The sequence below is a fragment of the Panthera uncia genome, chromosome D1 (assembly GCF_023721935.1).
Source record: "Panthera uncia isolate 11264 chromosome D1, Puncia_PCG_1.0, whole genome shotgun sequence".
In the NCBI taxonomy this organism is placed as follows: Eukaryota; Metazoa; Chordata; class Mammalia; order Carnivora; family Felidae; genus Panthera; species Panthera uncia.
In genome coordinates, this window is record NC_064808.1 from 2833665 (window position 1) to 2857980 (window position 24316).

Below are 24316 nucleotides of genomic sequence, written 5' to 3' on the forward strand. Positions count from 1 at the left end.
AATAAATAAATAAGCTGAAACTCAGGTGTTCTCTTCCAAAATAGCCCTGGGATGCGTGCGTGTGTGTGTGTGTGTGTGCGTGAAAGCTATTTTTTTTTTAAATATAGTTGTTCCCTTGCTCATTTCTTTTATTGCTTAGAATGGCTTTTCAATGGATTTTCAAAAATAAAAGCAAATCATCTACAAAGAATAAGACTTTGTCTCCTCTTTGATTTCTATATTTTTAATTACATCAAATTTTTAAAAATGTTTTATTTAATTTTGAGAGAGAGAGAGAGAGAGAGCAGGGGAGGGGCAGAGAGAGAGGGAGAGAGAATCCGAAGCAGGGTCAGGCTCTGATCTGTCAGCACAGAACCCAGTGAAGGGCTTGAACCTACGAACTGTGAGATCGCGACCTGAGCTGAAGTCGGACACTTAACCGACTGAGCCACCCAGTCGCCCTATACTTTTAACATCTTTTCTAATCGTATTTGCTAGTAATTCTGGAACAATGCAGCAGAGAGCTTTAGAGTTTCCCAGTTGAGCATGAGGCTGGCCAGGATAGATATATTTTGTCATATTAGAGACACTGGCAACTATTCTTACTTTATCGACTACGTTATCAGGAATTTTGTCATGTGCTTCTCCAACTGTGGAAACAATCATCTGATTTCCCCCACTAGATCAACTAATATGATCAATTGTATCAACGCATCTCCTAACTTTGTACCAGGCTTGGTTCATTAAGGTGCCTCTAGATTCTGTCTGTTTATATTTTATTTTGGATTTTCCCTATGATATTTACAAGAGATATTTATCTAAGCCTTCAACAAGTTTTGGTATCAATGTTATACTTGCTTTATGAAAATAGTTTGAAAGTTTTCTTTCTCGTTGGCTCCACAGAGTTTTTAACGGCATTGGGATGAAAGGTTTAGGAGGAGTGGTGTTTGGTGTTTTTTCTTTGGGTGGGGGAGTTTATATCATTTGCTTTTAAAAATAATGCTCTAGTGAAAATCCTTTTATATTTGTCTTTATACACTTACATATGTTTTTGGGTTAGATTAATTCCTTGATGTGTAATTGCTATCAAAGAGGATCCAGCTTAAAGTTTGATTTGTAGGGGCACACAGAACCCACGTGTGCTATGAAGGCCGGAAGACATGATGCTTCCAACAACCTCTACCCTCTTTTGTCTTTGCCAATTTGATAGACAAAACAAAAACAAATAATAAGGTTGGGTGCCTTTTTGTATTTTTACTGGTAATTAGATTTTTTCCTGTGAATTGCCTGTTCATGTCTTTTCTACATTTTCCAATAGGTGTTCCCTCTTTTCTCATTGATTTTTAAGAGCTCTTTATATATCAGGGATCCTTAACCATCCCCTGGAATATGTTATCCTAGATCAGCCTGAGTCCTCCTGCTGAATGGACTTTGTTATAAAAATTATGTAGTGACTCTGTGTTATCTAAATTTACTCTACTGGGCAGTGGCCAAAGTGCGGGTGAGTCAGCCTTGGGTCATGCAGAGAACTTGAACTAGTTGATTGAACATCTACAACTAACTTGAGGAACTTGACTCAACTCTTCTGGGTCCAGTTCCAACAAACTCTTACAATGCTGGGAAAAAAAAAAAACTCCCCAAAACAAACATGCCAGCAGCTCCCATTGATCGGAAACATACCACAGATACACGTAATTCTGGTCACCAAAATGCATTTCCTGGGGAGGGTTAGAGGAAGCATCAGTCCATTGGGTCGTTGCTCTAAGAAGGGAAAGGAGCCACAGTGCAAGTTTTAAAAGTCCCAATTCAGCCAGGTTTGCTATCAGGTTGTGTTTACCGATGTGCTGTAGATTTCCGAAGAAACCCACGGTTGAGATGCAAGAGAAGTTTCATGGCCTTTCCTGTTGGCTCTCACCCCGGGGTGTGGCTGGGAGTCCTGATGGGCTCCAGCTCTTGACTGATAACCTCACAGGGCAGGGGTGGAGGGAGAGTCATCTGATCAGGGATCCACGCAAACAGTTTGGTGTGGTTTGCAAACAGCTTTTAAAATGAAGCAAACCAGCCACATCTCTTTGGAAGCTACATCTTTTGCCTCAAACTTCAGCCCCGGCCCCCCACGTGTCCCAGCAGGAAGGAACACAGCAATGAGTCAAAGGGACGGGTGAAAAATGTCAGGTAACACCCTGTGGGGAGAGCACGGCCCTGCGCCCTTGTGACAAACAATCCTTTATGCTTCGGGCATTGACTTGGTGTCAGGCACTGTGTGTGGCCCCAGGGGGACACAGGTGTGAAGGGTAAAAAGAATACGATCACAGTGACAACAAAAGCGAGTCTTCCTTTTCCGGTACTGGCTCTCCGGGGAAGCGTGTGGCACTGTTATACTCTCATTTGGTCTGAAGAAGTCAGCAGGTGCTATGGACACCCCAATTTGTAGATGAAGAAAGGAGGCATGGAGAGGCCGAGTGACCTTCTCAAGGTTGCCTTCCTGGGAAGCCTGAACCCACATCCATGTTCCATGCCACACCACCTCCCAAAACAACCAGTCGTGGGCACGCGCCTCTGAGCGTGGCGATGCTGTGGAGAACGTGAATCAATGGCTTAGGGCGCCTGCTGTGATGGGGAACAGATAGGGAGGTGATCAGGCTCGGACTGACTGAGCCAGCCAGAGGACATCAGGGAAGACTGTGGGTCTGGGAGAATGAGCCGGATGTTGGCAGGAAGAAGAGAAAGGGGGTAGGAAGAGGGTGGGCCTTCCAGGGGATGGGGTAGTCTGAGGCAAGAGGCAGAACCATTGAGAAAACAAAGGGTTGGGCGCCCGGGTGCTTAGTCGGTTGAGCGTCCAACTTTGGCTCAGGTCATGATCTCGCGGATTGTGGGTTCGAGCCCCGCGTCCAGCTCTGTGCGGACAGCTCGGAGCCCGGAGCCTGCTTCCGATTCCGTGTCTCCCTCTCTCTCTGCCCCTCCCCTGCTCACGCTCTGTCTCTCTCAAGTGAATAAATGTTAAAAAAAATTAAAACATTAAAAAAAAAAGAAAAGAAGAAACGAAGGGCATCCAGGGCTGGTGAGGAGGGCCAGCGGGTATAATGAGAGTCGGCAGAGGCTGGAGGGAGGTCTCTCGGGGCCACCTCGCTGAGCTTGGCCTTGGTATCTCAGCAATGGGAAACACTGCAGCTTTGATTAGACTCGTGATGTAGAAAGCCCACGATGACAGCAGACAGGAGGGAAAGGCGGGGGAGCCCTCAATGTTCCCCACACAGCTCACCACCTAGGATCCCACGCGGAAAGTCTGGGCCGCAAGGAGTTACTGGTCCAGGCGACTCCCTGACTAGCCCAAGGGTGTACACGTTTGCTGAATGAATGAGGCTTAGAGGCCGAATTGTCACACTGGCTACAATATGTGTCCCCCACGAACAGAAATGATACAGGTTGGCTGTCGGCTGTCAGACAGCTGTGTAGCCCAGCTCTGTCAACAGACCCCCCACCAAGGGTCTCCTCTGTCTAATGACACCGGACGTTCGTATACGAACGTGAGTTTTGAGGCTAAAGCCTGATGTCACGGTTCGCAGAGTAGTTGCTAGTATATCACTCCGATTGCTGCAAGGGAAGGTTGGTCTGTGAGGCTGAGAACAGATGCTGTTATAAGTGTCTAGGCAAAGCCATCTGCCGTAAGCCTTGGTTCACGGCTCCTTTTTGCCTCATTCGCTGCCATAGTTTATGTCTGTGGGTCTACGTTAAAATTACAAGATGCTTGGGGCACCTGGGTGGCTCAGTCGGTTAAGCGTCCGACTTCAGCTCAGGTCGCGATCTCGCGGTCCGTGAGTTCGAGCCCCGAGTCGGGCTCTGTGCTGACAGCTCAGAGCCTGGAGCCTGCTTCCGATTCTGTGTCTCCCTCTCTCTCTGCCCCTCCTCCCCCGTTCATGCTCTGTCTCTCTCTGTCTCAAAGATAAATAAACGTTAAAAAAATTAAAAATAAATAAAAATAAAAGTAAAAACATGGTACTTAAACAAATCTTGCGTTGTTCTGGGATTTAAAACGCAAGCCAACAAATAAGCAAAAAAAACCCCAAACTCACCGATACGGAACAAGATGGGAGAAATGGGATAGTAGCCAGAAGACAAAGTATCCTGAAAATGATCTACTACAGAATCCAGGGGGAGAAAATGTCGGGAAACTGATCAGCATTGACAAAGAAGCAGGAAATAAGAAAGTGGCCAACTGTCTGATTGAACTCTGTAAAATTTCCATATCCGTTAAGTCCCCAACCACTGACTATAAGCAATTGCATAAGATTCAACTTAGTATGGATTCTACATGCCAAGACAGAAACAAAATAAATGACCGGAGGTACATGCACACAATAATAGAATAAGGAGGCAAACAGGACTGAATATCCTGCCTATAATAATAAATATAAATGAAATAGATTCTCTTGTTAAGAAGACTCTAAAATTGAACAACACAATCCACATATGTGCCATTTCTGGACAATGAACCTAAGAAAGCGTTTTCCAAAGGTAAGAAGTAATGAATGAATAGGTCCATACACACTAAGAAAAAGCAAATAAAAATAAATCAGGAGCCACAATAATAATATGGGCCCAAGTAAAACTCAACAGCAAAAGCACAAGCAGACTGAAAAAGGCAATTTTATTTAAAAATATTTTTAATCTTTATTTTTGAGAGAGAGAGAGACAGCATGTGAGTGGGGGAGGGGCAGAGAGAGAGGGAGACCGAGAATCCGAAGCAGCTCCAGGCTCCGAGCTGTCAGCACAGAGCCTGACGTGGGGCTCGAACCCATGAACTGCGAGATCATGACCTGAGCCAAAGTCGGACGCCCAGCTGACTGAGCCACCCAAGTGCCCCAAGGCAATTTTATTTTGATGAATAGTACAAGTCACATACTGACTCAAGCCTTTTGGTAATAGATAATTATGTCCCAAAATATATAATGCAAAATTGTTGGAAACGTAAGGGCAGAAACCCGCCAAGGCCCAGCATCTTTTTTCCGCACTTGGAACCCCAAAACTCCAAAGGGTGAAACTTCGTCAGCCTGATGCCCATTAGGTAGCCAGAGTGGATCTGAACTGATGCGAGGTTGTTCCAACGCGATGTCACTTAGTGTTAATATTTGTATATTTCACTGAAAAAAGAGCCACCTTCTGTGGGAGTTTTATGTAAAAACCATATGCTATCTTTCTGAAAACCAAAAAATTCTGAATTCTGAATCATTGTCTACTAGTGGATAAGTCTGTGGACCCATAGTAAGGAAATCTATGTAGTAGGCAAAAAATAGAGCGACAATATAATAAATTAATAGACTTTTTATATGTGTGAGCACACAGACGTATCCACAGATAAATTCTGTACCCCACAAGTAGAGAATGAACATTTTCTGGCTCTTATGTCATATTTACATAAGTCACATGCTATGATTACAAAGCAATACAACCAGAAACTTATAATCCAACCACATGGTTTTAAAAAAACACTCTTCTGACTTTAACTAAATAAAAAAAATAAATAAAAAGTAAAAATGAAAACAGTCTTCTAAATTAGGACAAGGCAGAAGTAAAAACTGAAAATACAGACATGTTGATGTTCGTGGGATGAGGTCAAGGCTGCTTTCAGAGACAGATTAAGTGCTCTCGTTATTAAAAAGGGAAACAGGGGTGCCTGGGTGGCTCAGTCGGTTGAGCGACCGACTTCGGCTCAGGCCACGATCTCACGGTTTGTGAGTTCGAGCCCCACGTCGGGCTCTGTGCTGACAGCTCGGAGCCTGGAGCCTGCTTCGGATTCTGTGTCTCCCTCTCTCTCTGCCCCTCTCCTGCTAGCACTCTCTCTCTCTTTTCTCTCTCTCAAAAATAAATAAACATTAAAAAAAATTTAAAAAAAGAGTTGGACGCTCAACCGATTGAGCCACCCAGGCACTCTTGGTCCCCTTTTAAAAAATTAAAAACATGTCTGTGCAGCTCAGAAAAAAGCCTGCAACTTCATGCAAGAGTGGGGGACAGTGGTACATTCTTTTCTCTATTTTCTAACTGTTCTAGAGGCAACACACATTGGTTTTGTAACAAGGAAGTGCTTTTTAAAAACATATCCGGAAATACAAGCCACTAAACAACGGAGCCACCGTTTGCTAGAAAACATATATCCAGGGCCTTAAGTACCCTAGACACACGTGGCCCCTTTCTTATCACCGAGCACGGCTTAACCCAGCCGAGGTCTTGTCCTCACGCCGACAATGGCATCTTCCCAGCTGACCGTTAACCATTGTCATGTGGTCAGATGCCGCCCAGAAAGCACTGATTCAAGAACCTCAGCATCCCGTCTGTCACGTTGGCCCCAGGGACAGGGACCTCGTCCTGCCATGGTGAGTGCGGGGCCCCAGTCCTGGTGGGGACAGAGCTGTTTCAGGAAGGCGGAACTGATTTTCCCTCCTGGCTCCTCACCAGGTCACATGCCTGTAAATGCTATGCTTTGCAACCACCGGAAACCTGGGATTACAGCCGACTGGGTCTCCCATGGATGGAGGGAGTTGCTGTTCATGATCTCCTCCAAAGACATGTGTCACTTTCCAGAGTCCAAATGAACTTGCGTAGAGTGGATTCTCCGGTCCCGTGTGCAACGACCAACGACTTTTACAACTTGCCATTTTTAGGAGTGCTTCTCAAGTTCTCTACTTACACATCCAAAACGTTTAAAAGCAATGAGAACCAAAGACATTTTGTAACAAAGCTTGGTGTTATTCTGTCGTAGGTGCCCATCTGAAACACGGCTACCCAAAATGGCTAACCCACCTCGATTTAAGCCTGACCGTATCCTTGTATCACAGGTGTCTCCCAGATTCACGTTTCGAGTTGTTCAGAACATCTTACCTTTGTGTCTTAGTGTCCTAGGACTCTCCCCCACTCTTAGGGAGAGAAGTCTGAAATCAAGGTGTGGGCAGGACCCTGTTCCCTCTGGAGGCTCTAGGGGAAGGTCCTTCCTGCCTCCTCCAGCTTCTGGGGCTCCAGGTGCCCTTGGACTGTGGCCACGTCCCTCCAGCACTGCCTTGGCCCCCACATGGCCTTCTTCCTCGTATGTCTTCCTTTTTTCTTCTTATGAAGACACCAGTCATTGGATCAGGACCCACCTGACTCTAGTGTTAAGACCTCATCGTAACTAGTTACATCTGCAAGGAAACTTTCCGAATAAGGTCCCATCCACAGGTACCAGCGGTTAGAACTTGACCTTTAGTGGGGCACTATTCAACTCACAAGCCCATCTAAGCAGCAAACAGCTTAGTTGCTTGCTTTTTTCACGTCTAAGAAATATGGTTATTGTTGCGTGATGGGCCATCGGTCGTTACTGAGGCTATAGCTTTCCTTCAGAGAGGCTTTGACAAAAGGAATTGTTTTGTAGGGTCTCCAGCAGTCCTCAGACATCATGACTGTATGAAGATGGCCATTGGACAGTCAGGGAGCCGGATGTCCAGGATAGAGTGGTCCCAAGGAGTGATGGCGTCCATTCCTTCCCTCACTCTCCGGGAGTAGGAACCCCAGAGAGGCTGCCTGGGGCCAGGTCTGCCGTGGTTAAGGGTGGCCCAGCGCCCCTGCCCCAGAGGCCCGGAGGTCGTGCCGGGGTCCTGGTCAGTGCCCAGGGCACGTGTTATTAGTACCAGGCCTGTGGAAATGTGCAGCTTAAGCCATCTGGGAGCTGGGTCTGTGTCGGAGCTCGGGTCAGAACTCCTTCAGATGGTGGCCATTCTATCAGAGACCAGTGAATGACCCACTGGGGACAGGGGTCAAGTTGAATCCAGGACTGAGAAGGGCAACCGATGATGCTTCCGTGGGGCATCTCACACCCTGGGCAAATTTAACATGACATCCACGCGGTCAGAAAATATTAGAACCATCATAAGCATAGCATTAGCATATCATTAGAATCTACATGATCAGACTATATCAGATATTACTAACTATAAAATAATGTGATTTTTAAATTAAAAAAATTTTTTTTAATGTTTATTTATTTCTGAGAGAGAGAGAGTGCGAATAGGGGAGGGGCAGAGAGAGAGGGAGACACAGAATCGGAAACAGGCTCCAGGCTCTGAGCTGTCAGCACAGAGCCCGACGCGGGGCTCGAGCTCACGAACCACAAGATCATGATCTGAGCCAAAGTTGGCCGCTTAACCGACTGAGCCCCCCAGGCGCCCCTTTCTCACCCCTTTTGTAGGGCTGGAGCCTGCGGCCGGTCCCAGGGGGAATTCTAATAAATGCCAAATCCCTGGCCTTCTCTTGACGCCTGCTTTTAGGGGCGTGGAGAGTCACTGGGGACCGGGGCTACCTTGAGAGTGCATCCGAACAGATGGGAAAGAAATAGCTTGCGTGTAGTAAAAAGTCCCAACTATGTGTTTGTTTCTCTTCCTCCCCAAAGAAGCCTGGAGGTCAGCAGGCTGTGGCTGGTATGGGGCTTCACGAGAAACCCCGTTCCTTCTTTCCTCTGTCTGATGTACCAGCCCCGTGCAGAGTTTCCGTCCTCAGAGACGCCCTGGGGCCCAGAATGGCTGCTGGAGCCCTGCCATCCCATGCAAGCTCTGGGGAGCAGAGAGGGGAAGGGAGGAGAGAGCACACCTCCCGGCTGAGCCAGCTCCCTTTAAGGAGTGTCCCCAGGATCCCATCCGGCTCTTGGTGATTCTTCGCAAGGAGTCAGCAAGGTAGAGAGCCCGGGTAGGCTTTGCTAAGCTGCTTCTCTCATCTCAGCTTCTTGGCCTAAGTTAAAAATGGTAACGGTTGGACCTCACCAAGGAGGATTCACAGATGGCAAGTAAGCCGTGTGAAAAGATGCCCCACGCCCTGTGTCATCAGGGCACCGCAAGCTACCACAACAGCGAGACCCCACGACCCACCTACAGGCGTGGCCCGAACCCAAGCCCGAACAGCGCCCCCTGCGGGCGGGGACGGGAAGCCTGGGAGCTCGCGCTGTCCGCAGCCTCCTCCGAAGCCGGTTTGGCGGGTTCTTCCGGAACGAAACCTACTTCCACCGGACAGGCTAGCGACTGTGTTCCTTGGTGTTTCCCCAAAGGCGTTGAAAACGCAAGTTCACACGAAACCTCCGCACCTGCAGCAGCTTTCTTCGGAACCCCCGAAGCTTGGAAGCCCCCAAGGTGTCCTTCAGCGGGTGGATGGATGGATGAATGAGCCGGGGTCCATCCGGACAACGGGACGGTGCTGGGCGCCGAAAAGAAAGGAGCTCTCAAGCTGCAGGGAGACGTGGGAGAAACTTCGATGCATCTTCCCGAGTGAGAGGGGCCCGTGTCAAAGATACCGTCAAGTCTGGTAATTACAAAGCAAAACGTTGAGAGAGAGGGAGAGGGAGAGAGAGAGAGAGAGAATGGCTCACGGTGTGCGGGGCTCCGTAAGGGCTCCGACGTGAAGTGGTCTATCTCCCCAGGACAATTCCAGGCCGGTGAGCGGGTGGGCAGAGCGGCCGTGACTCGCGCAGCTGACGGCGGCTCCGAGGACTGATCTGAAGGAGGTGACCAGCTCCCACGGGGTTGGGCGGGGGGGGGGGGGGGTTACCACTTCGATCAAAAATAAGGTGTAATAATAAAGGTATCACACGTCGTCTAGTTAAAGCTGGACCCGGGAGCATCTAGCCGGGCCGATCCGCTCTCAAAGAGAGGTGCTCAGGCTGTTCAGATCCCAGTTTGGCATCCAGAGGGCCCTGCAAGGATCTCTCTGCAGAGGAGTTTCAGCGAACTTGACCCCGGGGAGTGTCGTTCCTGCAGCCCTGAGCCTTATCCCCCGGGGGCTTCTGTCTTCTGAGACTGCAACGGTCCCAGCCGGCGGGAGGAGCGGGCCGGGCTCTGCTCTGCGGGTGGAGGTTGGATCCAGGCTGCTCCGGGCTCAGCCTCTTTGCCGGCGAGGCCCCGCCGGGTGGGCAGCCCAGGCCTGGCCGGATACAGAGTTGGGCCGGTGTGACCAGCCACCGCCCTGCCCCCAGACCCTAGGCCGGAGGCCCGCTCAGCCTTGCATCTCACACTTGCCTTACACCCCCTGCCTGGAGCCCAAGGCACCCGCACAAAGCCCCACAGCAGACGAGGGCCCTGCCCTGGGCTCCGAGCCTGCCTGCAGCCAGCCGGGGACCAGCTGGAGGGCGTCTGCGGCTGGAAGGGTCCCCGGAGCCCCACCACCCAAGCCTTCCTTGGCTGCCGAGTTCCCTCCCCGGTGGCTCGCCCAGGCCCCCGCGTCCAGGAGAGGCAGCCGGGTCAGCTTCTCCTGTGGGGTTGACCACTGCCCCCCAGTGCCTCCCACACCGACCTGGGGCTGCCTGTCCCCCGAGGTGAAGGCAAGTGGCCTCTTCTGCCTCCTGAGCGCCTAAAGCCCAGCACCTGATACCCTGACGCCTCGGGAGTCAGTGTCTCCCGCCTGCTAGCGCCTTGGGCGAATTCATAAATTCCCTCCTCTTCCCTCTGGCCTGAGAACCCTCCAGCGGTGCCGAAGTCCCTCCCACAGACGTCAGAGACCTTCTGGCATTGAGGGGAACGAGCAGAGGCAGGCCGGAGAGGGAGCGAGAGACACAGAGACACAGGGAGACGGAGAGAGACACACAGAGGCCAAGAGGGAGAGAGAGAGAGAGACTCAGGGACAGAGAGACATAGAGATTGAGGGGACGGTGGGGTCTTGGGACTTCAGGAGAGAAAGCACCGGACCCTGGCCACCGCCCCCCCCCCCCCAGGCAGTGGGGTTCGAGGTGGCGTCTCCGGTGTCCCCACATCCAGCCCCCCAGGGGGTGGAGACACGCACAAGCTCCGGCTTTCCTTCCGGCTGAGGTCATGTAAGGACACACGGGGCGACGCGCAGACGTTGGCCCCCCACCGCGTGGTGATGCCCCCCGAGGACAACGGCAAAGGCCTGGGGCTGTTGGAGGGAAAGAGCAGAGCTGACGGCAGAGCTCTTGCCCCTCTTGCCCCTCCGTCGGGAATCACACGCCCGTCTTTTCCCTTCCACCAAGTGCAGACGCCAGCACCGTGACGACCCAGAACTTTGCGGTCTGGCCCCGCTCGCGAAGAGCTGGCTCGCGTCCTGACAGAGGCAGAGTATCCAAAGGGAGAAGACACAGTTCCAACCGCCGTTTGATGTCGGAGCCTTCTCGGGGACCGGCTCCACGGCCGAAAGCAAAGAAAACACCAGGTTTGCCTCAAAGGTCCCTCCCGTTGGAGACGCCAGGGGACTAATTGCGCACCTCCTGGCTGCGTTCTTCAGAATCACTCAGCCTTTGTACCCAACAGGGTAGAGCCCACCAGTGGCTCAGGGCGGGCCCTGCCTTGGGGCTGGAAGACACAAGAACGAGAAGACAGAGCCCACCGAGGCCCCCCACCCCCGCGTCCCGGGTCACCCCGTGAAAGCTGCGGGGGCGGTGACGTCCCGAGTCCGTTAGCACCGCTGGGCTGGAGACCAGACTCCATGATGGCCGCACGCACCTCGGCCCCTGGATTCTCACAAACTCCAAAGCCTCACCCCGCGTCCCCACCTCTACCCCTGAGCTCCGGCCCCAGCGCAGTTTGGGTCCCTAAATAAGCAAGACCTCTTTGCTTCCTCGCCTCTGTTTTCTCTCGTGAATCCCGTAGCTTCCCTTCATGCCTGGACCGAGTTCTACGTTCAGAGAATCCCCTCAACTGTCGCCTCCTCCAGGAAGCCCTCCCTGATCTACCCCAGGCACCATCCAGGCCGCCCTCGGTGGTGACCTCGCATCCCGGCGTCTCCCCAGCAGGACTTCCCACCCTGTCCCGTGGTTATTTCGTTCCTTGGCCTCGCTCATGTGACCGGATCGCAGTGGAACAGAGAGCCGGGCTGCTGGGGCATGGCTGACCTATTCTGAGCGGTTTTTGAGACGGCTCATGACATCGGAGCCCCTTGGAGGTTTCTAGCATGACGGTCACCACCACGTGTCCCCCCACCCCAGGCCACACGTCTACATGGGTGTGCACACACACCAGTGTACCTTCAGGAGGAGGGGCCACCAGGCCACATGTTGGGGGCAGGGAGGACAGCATGTGCAAAGGCCCTGAGGTGGCACCGGGCTTGGCCTCTCGGGCTAGGCCTGCCCGCCAGGAGGAAGTGGGAGCACAGGCAGGGCTCAGATGGGACAAACTGGTGTTCCTCCCTGTCAACGGGGCCGACTCGAGGGATGTGGGGATGTGTGCGAGGCCACGGCAGATCCTTTGCACGGGTGGCGACACCCGCCCCCGGTTACTTGAGTCTTGGCTGCCAGTGGTTCACGGCTGCCCCTTCAGCTGATGCCACCTTGCTCAGGAAGTCGCATGGCTGACCCCAAGGGGCAGCCCACACCGATGCCTGACTGGTAGGGGGTCCAGAAGGCCGCCCCAGTCTCAGAAAGAGACAACTCTGCCGCGTGTTTGTGCCGGGGGTCTCTGCCCACCAGGCCAGACCACGCCCTCACTGGCTCCCTCCCTGGAAGGCTTCTCCCTCAATAAACTGCCAGCACCAGAATCCTCGCCTCAGGCTCTGTGTCCAGAGAGCCGGCCTCGTGCAGATCACACATGCCTTGTGCTAACAGGAGAGCCCGAATAAGAGAAACCTCCAAGGGGCTTCAACCAGCCCACGGCCAACCTCCCCTCTGGACGGGCCCTCGGGGTATGGAGTCTGTTCTGGAAGCAGCCAGGCTGTGCCATTAAAAAAGATGGCTTCATAAGGGCGCCTGGGCGGCTCTGTCTGTTAAGCGCCCGACTGCGGCTCAGGTCATGATCTCACAGCTTGTGAGTTCGAGCCCCACGTCGGGCTCTGTGCTGACAGCTCAGGGTCTGGAGCCCGCTTCGGATTCTGTGTCTCCCTCTCTCTTTGCTCCTCCCCTGCTCATGCACTGTCTCTGTCTCTCAAAAAATAAACATTAAAAAAAAAAAAGATGGCTTCACAAGTTGGAAACAAGTTCCCTGTCCATCAGCTGGTGAGCGGACAAGACGGGACACATGCATATAAGGGAGTGCCGTTCAGCACAAGCTGTGGGTCCACGGGACCGCACGGAGAAGCCTCGGAAACTCTGCACTGAGTGAAAGACCGTGGGCTGTGTGATTCTGTTCATGGGAAATGTCCAGAAAGATCAGTCGATAGAAGCAGAACGTCGGTTACCGGCTGCCTGGAGGCGGTGGGGGTGGGGTTCGAAGGGAGCGATCAGTAGCTGGGGCCTGAGACGATGACAGATATTGACTCGAACACCATCAAACTGTCTCCTTAAAATCGGTGAGTTACGTAATATGTAAGATATACCCCTGCGAATGGTTTACCGCCTCCCCAGCGGATGCCGGATTTTCTGGGTGTGAGGCTTTGGACGAGACCACCCACATTCCCGGATTTTTATTTTCTTCAGCAAGAGTCAGGTGGATGGACTCTCGGGTTTGCAAAAGCATCGTGAGGTTTTAGGGACGCATCGGGTGAAGCACAAGATACTTATTACTTGTGGCTTCTTTGGCTCAGGCCCGTGGCCGACATTCTGGACGGAACTACAAAGTCGCTTCCCATCCCCCGCGAGCTCGGATCCTTGTGGGGACACGGTTGCTTTAGAGACGATCGCAGCAAGAAATTCCCAGACTGCATTTCTCTGGAACAGTGCTTGTAAGTCATATGGAAAGTTTGCTGGAAATGCCGATTCCTGGCCCCCCGTCCAGACCCTATGAATTAGAACCCCTGGGGTGGCCCTGGAATCTGCATGTTCACAGCTCCCTGGGGACCCTCAGTTCCAGTGATGTCTGAGAGCTGATCTCAGGGACGGGAATCTCGGGCCCGGCTTTGCAAGATCAGCCGGGTTGCGTCTGCTGGGGACAGACTGCAGGGACGGCCCTCCACTCACCCAGTTCCATTGAAAAAGTGACTTTGTTCTCCAAGAAACACACGTGTGTGAAATGCTTTCCGTGCCCCCTGCCCGTGTAAGTGGCCAGACCGTTCGAAGTGACCGACAGGTGCTGTTTTGGAAGACCCAGGCAGACAACCTGGAGGAGAACTGTTCCTTGCTGGGCGATCGGAGCAGAGGGTGTCTTCACAGGGGGCGGGGCTCCCACATTCCAGGGGGTGCGGAACCGTGAACGTGTGGACCAGGAAACTCAGGAGTGTTGCTTCTCGGACCATCTATCGCTGCTCAGCTGGTTTAACGGCGAAAACGACTGGTCCACCAGTGAGTTGGCCCGTAGGCTTGAAAACAAGCACTCGTGTAGGGTCGGACCAATTCTGCGCAAACAAGCCTAGTGACACCGACGGTGTCACACGGGCTCTTGCCGGCCGCCTGAGGTTCTGGTCTGTGGGGGAAGGGAAAACACACAGGCCCCCAGGGTCATCCTGGGAATTAGTAAGCAACAGGCGAGGTCTCCTTCCTGGATGGAAGGCTGACAGGTTATTTTGGGGGTGAGGGTGGGGAGAGGAGATTGTTCCCCCCTGGAAAGGGGCAGACACCCCTAGGTGAAAGGGTAGCTTTTTAAAAAGTTTAATTGTTTATTTTGAGAGAGAAAGAGAGAGAGAGAGCAGGGGAGGGGCAGAGAGAGAGGGAGAGAGAGAGAGAATTCCAAGCAGGCTCCACACTGTCAGTGCAGAGCCCATCGAGGGGCTTGAACTCACGAACCAAGAGATCATGACCTGAGCCGAAATCAAGAGTCGGATGCTTAACTGACTGAGCCACCCAGGCGCCCTGGAAGGGTAGCTTTTTAACCAAGAGCCAGAGGGATGATGCCATTATCCGGGGCCACTGAGCCCGCAGTCCCGGGTGACTGTCCTGTGAGTTTGGCAAGGCGAGACTGGGGGAGTGGGGACAGCTGGGGCTCTGGGCTGTCGCTCAGCTGCCTTCCAGAGGCTTCCTCTCTGATGGCTGGAGACAGGCGGTGGCCCTGGGGAGGTCTGGACGGGTCCTGCCCCACAGCACCCTTATCCTGCGGCGGGAGTGAAAGGCGTGGCTTCCCGGCACCCGGCTTTTCACCTCCATCCAGGAGGTGGGGGACAAGCCCAGGGCCTTTGGCCCAGAAGAAGGGCTGGCATTGGGTCTGCAGGACCCAGGAACGGGCAGTCACCCAAGGGTGCTCCCATGGGAAGCACGAAGGCGGTCCCTTCCTGCCGAGACCGCTGACCCGGGAGGGAAGGCAAGACAGCTGTGCACACGTGAACCCCGGTGCAGAGAACAAGGGACACTTGATTCCTGCCAATCCCATAGCCGAGGGGGATGAAAGGCCATCGGTGAGGTTCCTTGAAACCAGGCTCCAGCCAGCGTGTGGCCGGCCCCCAACATGTGTGAAAATTGCACGGGGAGCCTGTCACAGGTGTGAGTTTCTGCAAGGCTGGCAGGTAGCTGGCCCGTCATCCTCTGGCCACTGTGCCCAGAAAACGGGGGGCTTAAACCCGCCAAAGCGCCCTTTCTCCCAGTTCTGGAGGCCAGAACTCCTGGATCAAGCCGTCAGCAGGGCCACGCTCCCTCTGAAGCATGTAGACGAGGTTCGGCCAGCTCCTCGTGGTTGCTGGCAGTCTTGGCATGCCGTGGCCCGGGGCTGCATGCCCCCCGCCCCCCACCGCTCTCTGCGTCTGTCCTCACACGGCGTGAGTCTGCGTGTCTGTGCCCAAACCTCCCTCTGCCTAGAGGGACGCCAGCCACTGGATTGACACGGCATCATCTTAACTTTGTTGCATCTGCCGGGACTCTGGCAAGTAAGGTCACAGTCACAGGCCCCCGGGGGTCAGGATTTCGACACAATGTTTTGGGGAGCACGGCGGGACCCGCAGCAGTCTGGTGGAATCGTGTGCGGGTTGCACCCGAGGAACCGAGGTGCAGAAGAGGCTAAGCGGGTGTGCGTGTGCGTCAGCCGCCCGACTGACAGCCAGGCCGGGCCTCCTGGCTGCTCTGGGTGTGGGCCCTCCCCTCCCACCACCAGTCCCGCGGGAGCGCGGTTGAAACTGGAAAGCTTGACCCCGTGGCCCCGGGACCTGACGGGGGCGGGTGTTGGGAAGCTTCGGTTCTCTCGCGGTTTCCAGAACTCGCGACAAACGAACAGCACCTATTGTTCATCTGCTGCTCTTTTAGCAGTCTGGTGACCGAGCCTCTGAGTTGGTATCACAAGGTCCCACTGAGTGACGGGTGTCCCGGGGGGGTGGTGCCAGCCCTGTGCCGAGCACTGGGTCAGCGGTCGGGGCGGGGGGCATCGCTACCTTTGGGTAGCCTGTGGCCACCCCCGAAGACAAGACAGACACCCGGCAGGGCGCCACCCAGCACTGGCTGGTGTGCTGAGGGCCACACAGACCGTCCACGTTCATCGGAGACGCGGGAGGCTGGTGCGCTCAGGGGAGGCTCCACGGAGGCAGGGTCCCGAGGGAGGCTCCGGCAGACAGGTGGGCCCGAGGCAAAGGACCGCGTCAGGGGAGATGGCCGGGGGACGGGGATCCCCGGAAAGTTCCGGATGGGGAGGCGGCGGGGACTCACTGTTGGGGGAGCACGGACAGGAGGGGCACCCAGGACCCTCTCCGTGTGTCTCTCATTGCAGGCTCCCCTCTGCCCGCAGAGTCTCTGTTTACTCGTCCGTCTCCCTCCCTAGACTCTGAGTTCCTGTGAACGCCGCGTCTTAACCTGTGTGGCAACCGGCCAGGTGGCCGCCACCGGGAACCCACTCTTTTCTCCGGCGCGGTGCAGACTCCACCCAAGACGGGCGGGCGTCATCAGGACCCAGGCGTGTCCTCCTCATGGATTCGCCCACTCATTCACGCAACACGTGTTTGCCGAGTTCCTACTGTGTGCTGCACGCACGGGGTTTGCTAAGGACTGCCAAGACTGCTTGTGAGGGACAGAGAGCGGTCAAGGTGACTCCAGGATCCATGACCTGAGCCGCCAGAAAGAGCGGAAACACCGCCACCCTGAGTTGGAGGGGACCGTGGGAAAAGTGGACCTCGGGGGGGGGGGCTGGAAGCTTCTCAGATGCTTCATGTAGGAGAGGTCCATCCATGGGACGGGCAAGGGCGGACACTGGCCAGGCGGGAAGGAAGGGGGGGCTGGGATGCAGGTGGAAAGTGGGAGCCCTTGGCTTATGGGTGCCGTTCCAAGCAATTCCCGAGTCAACACGTCCTCGGGGTTCAAGATGGTGACTGTCTCTCCCTCTCAGGTCCCTGCTCCAGGCAAGAAGGGGGAAGAGACCGAGGCCAAGGGGCAAGCCAGCCAGGAGGTTCTCCCCTTTTCCAAAGCTTTCCTGGGAGTCCCAGCTAACGGCTGCCCGCTTTGGTCAGAAGCGGCTGCACAGGGAGTCAGGAAGGTATGTACTTGGAGTGGCTCCCTTGGGGAGAAATCGGGAAAGGGGGCCGGGAAACGGTCTTGGAAAGGCAGCCGGCTCACAGGGCCTGCCTTTTGGGATGAGCGCATGGAAGGACGCAGGAAAACCGGGAGGAAATGCCTGCAGGAAGCCGGGTGGGGCGGTCCGGGCCGTAGCGGACAATTAAAAGCACAAAACTACTCTAACGACCCCAACAGACCCCAACACCGCAGGGATTAGGATTATGAGCTCTCCCAAGGAGGGGTTGCAGCCGGGGCACTGGTGACCCTTGGGCCCAATGATTCTTTGTCGCCGGGTCGACCTGGGCACATGGGCTGTGCAGGTGCAGCCCTGGCCTCCACCGACTAGATGCCAAAGCAACGCCTCTCCAACTCCGGTGAAATTGCCTCCGGGTAGTTCTAGATCGCCCCTGAAGGTCAGACGGAACTCACCAAATTTCACATCGCTAAAAGAGTAATTTGCTGAGAGTTTTCCCATCTGTCCCTCCTTGTTTGACCCTTGTCCACACAGCAAAGTGGGTTATTCAACACAAGACACCAGGAAAGATTTTACACACACACACACACACACACACACACACACTTCCATATGCAATGCATTGTGTATGCACACACACGTGTATTCCATTGGGCAGAAGCACGGTTTATTTTCTCTCGTTGGAGCCTCTGACTCCGTCTTAGCCAATGCGCGGACCCCTCGGCCATCGGGCACCCCCTGCCCGCGGGAAAGTTTCCGCAGAGGGACTCGAGCCCGCTGTCGGGAGCTGAGTGTGTCAGCATGGGGCTGTTCACCCACTGGACCTCTCTTTCTGGGGTGTCTTTGTGACATGGTGACCGGCTGGGTTCCATGATGGCCAAGGGGAGGTGGTTATGTGATCGCCCACGAGGACACGTGGCCACTGCTGGGGCAGCGGGCTGCGACCCAAACGCACTAAGAAGCCCTCAAGGAAAAGGTGGAGGAAACTCAGGCTGCGGGACCCACAGACCGACGGGGACAGGTGGACACTCTTGGCCTTGCCAAGGGCAGCGCTGGCCCTGTGGAGCCTGGGGCCAGGGACGGATGGGGACGGGGCGCTACAGCTGGACGTGACTCTCCCAGGCCACAGCGCTGGGTCTGGGTCTGCTCACACCACGGTGTGAGTGTGATCCCCGATGGGCCACATGTGTGGCCTCTGAATTTCTTGTTTTTATTTATTTTTAAAATTTTTGTACGTGTCTATTTATTTTTGAGACAGAGAGTGTGAGCCGGGGAAGGGCAGTGAGAGAGGGAGACACAGAATCTGAAACAGGCTCCAGGCTCCGAGCGGTCAGCACAGAGTCCGACGCGGGGCTCGAACTCACGGACCGCGAGATCGTGACCTGAGCTGAAGTCGGACGCGTAACCGATTGAGCCCCCCAGGCGCCCCTGGATTTCTTGTTTTTCAAAACACGGACATCGGTTGAAAAATCTGAGTTGCCAAGTTATGCGCATGTGCGAGTTGGAGAAAGTTCTAAAACTTTAAATATTTTACAAAAGCAATCAAACCCAAATCGATAACCTAAACGGTCGCCCATTTCTCTCAAAAACCCCAAAAATGAAATTAAGCAGAGTGGCCCGCGGTCTGGACCCCCGGCGCTCCGAGGTGGGCCATGTTGGTGTGGCGTGGGGGCCCGCATTTCTCCTTTTTAAGGATGGCGTAAGTCTGTAGGCACTGCGTTGTGTGCTGCCTTCTTTGTGTTTTAAATTAACAGGCTTCTTGAGAACATTTTCCAACTCACAGAAAGGTGGAGCAGAGGGTAGGGAGTTCCCACATGCCTCCCTCCCAGCTCCCCACTTTCCCTACTGGGTGCCTCTTGCATCAGTGTGGTTCCTGTGTCACAAGTGATGGACCGACACCGACAACTGTTCCTAACCAAGTCCACCGTTGACGTGAGGGTTCACACATCCCGTGGGTTTTGACAGATGCGTGTCTGTGTCTGCCACGACAGCATCACACAGAGCGGTTGAACTGCCCTAAAATTCCTCAGTGCTCCCCCTGCGCACCTTTCCCTGTCCCCCAACCCCGGGCAGCCACTGATCATTCTCCTGCATCCGTGCTTTTGCCTCTTCTCGAACGTCATGGGCTTGGATTCGCGCGTGCACTTAACGATATACGGCGAGCATCTTTCCACGTCGGAAACCAGCCATCGAGCTGATCGGTTTAAAAGGATCCCTAGCTTTTCCTTGAACGGATACCTCCCAACATATTTAACCGGCATGTTTGAAAGTCTCCACTTTTTAAAAAAAATAATTGGAAGCCATCCTTTGGCGGTCGCCTGCCACGTGCATTGTCACCCGATCGTCCGCTGACTTCTCGACAATGAAGTCCCACGAGTGAAGTTGTAGGTCAGAGGTCAGACATGTACACGTGGAAGCTTCTGGGGAGACGGACGGGTTGCCTCCTAGAACCACTGGCGTGATTCGCCGTCGTGAGCACCGGCTCATCAGGATCATTGGGACCCCGTGGCATTCAACCCTTGGTGACCACTGCGGACAAACCCGGCTCCGTCATTTGAACAGCCGGTTGGGGCCACAGATCATTGTGAAAATGCCTCCTAGAAGTGTCCGTGTTGGCCGAGGTGCGTGTGTTTGAGTCCTCGGCTGGGGCGTGAGTTTCCTTCGGCCGTTGGAATGAATGACCACGAACTTGGTGGACACGACAGAAACTCATTCTCTAACAGTCTGGAGGCCACAAGTCCCCAGACAAGGTGTCAGCTTGACTCTTTCCTTCTGGGGGCTCCAGGGAGGCTGGTGCAGGCCCCGCCCCCGCTGCTGGTGTTTGCCCGCAATTGCTGGCATTTCTTGGTTTGTAGATGCACCGCCCCCCCTCCCCCCCCCCCCCCCCCCCCCCCCCCGCCCCATCTCTGCCTCTGTCTTCACAGGGACCGGGGGTTAGGAGACGGACATCTCTTTTTGGAGGCCACGGTTCGCCACGCACTAGAGGTGTTTGTACGGACAGGGAAGTGGAGACTTTGCCTCCCAGAGACGTGAGGCTGGACCCCACAGTGCAGGTTCTGGGTATTCGGCAAGTGACGCGTTCCTCCCTTCCCCCCACACGTACCCTCGCCATACACTACCCCGGCTGGGGTGGGGGTGGGGGCGCTCAGCAAGCTGCTTTCAGCCGCTCCGTCCCCTAAGACCCCCGGGATCTTCAAGCATGACTTTGCGAAATGCTGCGAAGTTTACCCTTATTCTCTTTACAATGATCTGTGACCCCAACCGGCTGTTCCAATGACGGAGCTGGGTTTGTCCACAATGGTCACCAAAGGTTGAATGTCACGGGGTCCTCATGACCATTTTGACCAAGGGCTGGCAGTGTGGCTTTGGGCAAGGGGCTGACCCCGTTCGAGCCTCAGTTTCTTCATCTGTACAATAGGGATAATAACACATGGGCCTCTGGGGCCCTTGGGGAAATATAAAGACACAACACAGAGTAAGGTTTCTGTAACTACTTGCCCCCGATGAAGGGGTGCATCCTTCAGCTTATCCTTCCCAACTGGTTTCCGAGCACCGATCCCGGCTCCCCCCTTCTCCGACCCCCCGCCAGTGCCCCGTGGGTCACTGCCCAGATGTCCAGCCAGGAGGCCGCTCCAGAGGCCCAGCCCCCTTTCCCGTTGCTTTCAAACTCCCTTTTCATCTCAAATCTCACACCGTCGGTGACGCATCCGTAGGTAGACACTAAGCGTGACCTTCCTCTGGCTTCTCCTTTTCTGTCCCTCCGGGAGCTATTGAGTGCCGCGCAGCTCAGGGCCTCTCGGCCGCGGCCGGCCCTGCGTTCCTTCCCATCGTAACCGAGCTCGTTTGTCAGAGAAGGTCCCATTCGTGGGAGGAATAATGTGGCCGGGCCCACGCACGCCAGGCGTTTTGATGACCACGGTGCTCTTCACGTCCCAGATGACAAAGTCAGCAAGTATTCAGCTCTCCTAAGGGACGCACACCGGCGGTCTTGCTTCCGCTGGGGACGTTCGCAGTGAACCAGACCCCTCCGCGCTCAGAGGGGGCCCTGAGTGGACGGAAGTCTGGCAGGGGTTCCTGCGAGGAGGGAGACCCCCCCGGGCCTGATCTAACCCCGGGAGCCCGTGACGATGACAGGCAATGGGGATAGGGAGAGGATGGCACCTGCGAGGACGTGCCACCACCCACGGCCCCACCACGCGTGCGGGAGGGACCTGGGCTTCCTTGATTGACACGGTGTCTTGGGCTTTGGGGGGGCCTTCCAAAGAGGTCCAAACGACCCAGCCAGACCCCAGGGAACGCACCATCAAGATGACCTAATCAGGGAGAAAAATCTAGAGGTTTTGGGAAACTGGAGGCAAAGGAGAGAAACAAATCGAAAGCAAACAGAGCTAAGCCCGGAGCTTCCATGTGAGCTGGGCATGCACCCCAAGGACCTGAAAACAGGTTGCTCCCCCCAAAACGTGTTGACGCTTGTCTCTAGCAGCATTATTCGCGATCGCCAAAAGGTGGAAACGACCCAAATGTCCATCATGGGACAAACGGATGAACACAATGTGCTCCGGCCGCCACACGACAGAATATGACTCGGCCGTAAAGAGGCACGGGGCCCGACACCTGCTACTGCGGGGGTGGACCTTGAAGACACACCGGCCCATGAAAGAAGCCGGACACAGAAGGCCACACCTCGCGTGACTCCATTTGCATGAAATGTCCAGAACACTCAACTCCAAAGACACAGAGAGTGGATTCGTGGCCGCCAGGGGCTGGGGGGAGGAGGGACAGGGTGTGACGGCTGATCGTTCCGAGTCTGGGGGCACATTAAACCCCCGCCCAGAGGAAGGAACGGAGGCCTTGGTGCAGGTACACCTGGAACCAGTCTCAGCTCCCACATTCGTGGCCTGCCCCGTGGGAACCGGCGAGGGGCCTCGGGCCGGTGCTAACCAAATCGTGACTTTGCGGCTTTGCTCTGCACCCTCCCGGGAGCAGTCACCCTCAGCCTGACAGCAGGTGGGATCTCATGGTTCTAGAATTCAAGGAGCCTGCAGGCCCAGCCCCCTCCAAACACAGGGTCAGCCCTTTCTTGTGGGCAATCAGGCGGGAGCTGATTTCTGTTTGCCATCTCATGCAGTCAAGACTCCGTAGCACTGAGACAAGTGTCATGATGAACCCACTTTCAGGGAGTGGAGACTGAGGCTCAGAGAGGCTGCATGGCATGTCCGAGGGCACTGGGCTGGTGAGGGGGCAGACCTGGGGTCTTCTGGCTGCAACCTCAAGGATGTGTCCCCTCGGGTCCTTCCGGGCTGCAGACAGCAGGGCTGGCTTCATGTGGAAGGGACGCTTGGGTCCCACGGACCCTGTGCCCAGAAGGGTCTGCAGTTGGTTTGAAGGTTCGCTGTTGCCATCTTGAGATTCTGAAGTGTTTGAGCAAGGGGCCCACGTTTTGATTTTGCACCGGGCCCCGCAAATGACGTAACTGATTTGGGGGGAAGGGACGGAGCGATGGGTGCCTGGGGACCGGGGCTCTCTGCACAGTCCCCCAAGCCTCAGCCTCCCAAACTGCAGGGTGAAGGAGGGGGGGCGGCTAGGCCAAGATTTCCCAGTGTGTGTTCCTCGCACACGAGCCCCTCACGGTGCACTGAGGCCCCAGGGCCTCCCAACAGTGAGTCTGTGAAACCGAGGGCAGCTCAGCAGGGTCAGACATCTGTGCAGCCTTGCAACAAAGAACTGTCGTGGGGTATTCGTGCTTTCTAAACACATGAGGCCCCGCAAGCCCTTAAACAGATAGAATACGTGCAGGGAATGCCCTGGAAAATGCGCGACCAGCACGGGTCCCAGCTCCCTCCCACGTGCCGCCTTCAGTTTACCTTCCCCGGCAGCGGTCACGTCAGGCAGGGAAGCTCAGAACAGGCCCGCCAGGCACAGATCAAGGACAAAGGCCCCGGCAGCCCTGGAGAAGGTTCCGGAGATGGGCAAGTGGCCTGAATTGCCCTCTGCTCCACCTTGCAGGGCTCCTTGGTGTCTGACGCGGCAGAGCAGCAGACCCGAAGCAACCCCACCTTTGTTAGGGGCTGGCGCACCGGGGGGCTGTCCCGCTTGCTGTGGAGCATCAGGAGATCCCTCGGCCACCTTCAGGGCCACGTGCCCCCTGGAACCTCCAAGTCATCCAGCGTACGGCGGCCCTGAGGCGGAAGCAGCACGGCCCCCCCCCCACCCCGCCCCCATCTGCCGGGTCTGTGCCCACTGAGGCCTCGTGGCACCCGATTTCTGCATGTTCGCCTGCCTTGGAGCTGAGACACGCCTGTCCCCTGCCGCTCTCCAGGGCCAAGGCTGCCGAGGCTGTCAACCTGGCTCTGAGCTTCTCTGGATTTGAACAAGGGGTTTGAGAGATGCGCCGAGTGCCATCAAGCTCGGTTTCTCGGGCTCGCCGCCCTTCATGTTTGTCTTTGGGAGAAAGGCTCTCCGTGCAGATCTTTTGGAGATTTTGAGCTGAGGTTGTCCCTTTACTGTTGAGTGGTAAGAGTTCCTACTATATTCTAGATATGCGTCCCTTATCAGGTGTATTGATTTGCAGACATTTTCTCCCACGCTGTGGGCTGTCTTTGCATGTGCTTGAAGCACAGACATTTTCAGACAAAGTCTCATTTATCTATTTTGTTCTTTTGTTGCTCATGGTGGTTGGGAAGGTTTTGACTGAAGGCTGTCTCAGCTGAACACAGGGTTAGAAACAACTGACTTCGTGGGGGAGGCTGCCTGGTGCCCAGCCCCGCCTCTCATACTCCATGCCCCAACCTGTGCCCGGCCCCCAAGGCCCATCTTGCCTGGGGTTTGTCTCTGCTGCACTTGAAGCTCCCCCGGTTGGTCCTCCTCCTCCTTTCTTCTCTTGGAGGCAAGTGGGCATCCATCCATCCATCCATCCAACCATCCATCCATTTATCCAACCATCTATCCATCCATCCAACCATCCATCCATCCACCCATCCATCCATTTATCCATCCATCCATCCATCCATCCATCCATTTATCCAACCATCCAACCATCCAACCATCCATCCATTTATCCAACCATCCATCCA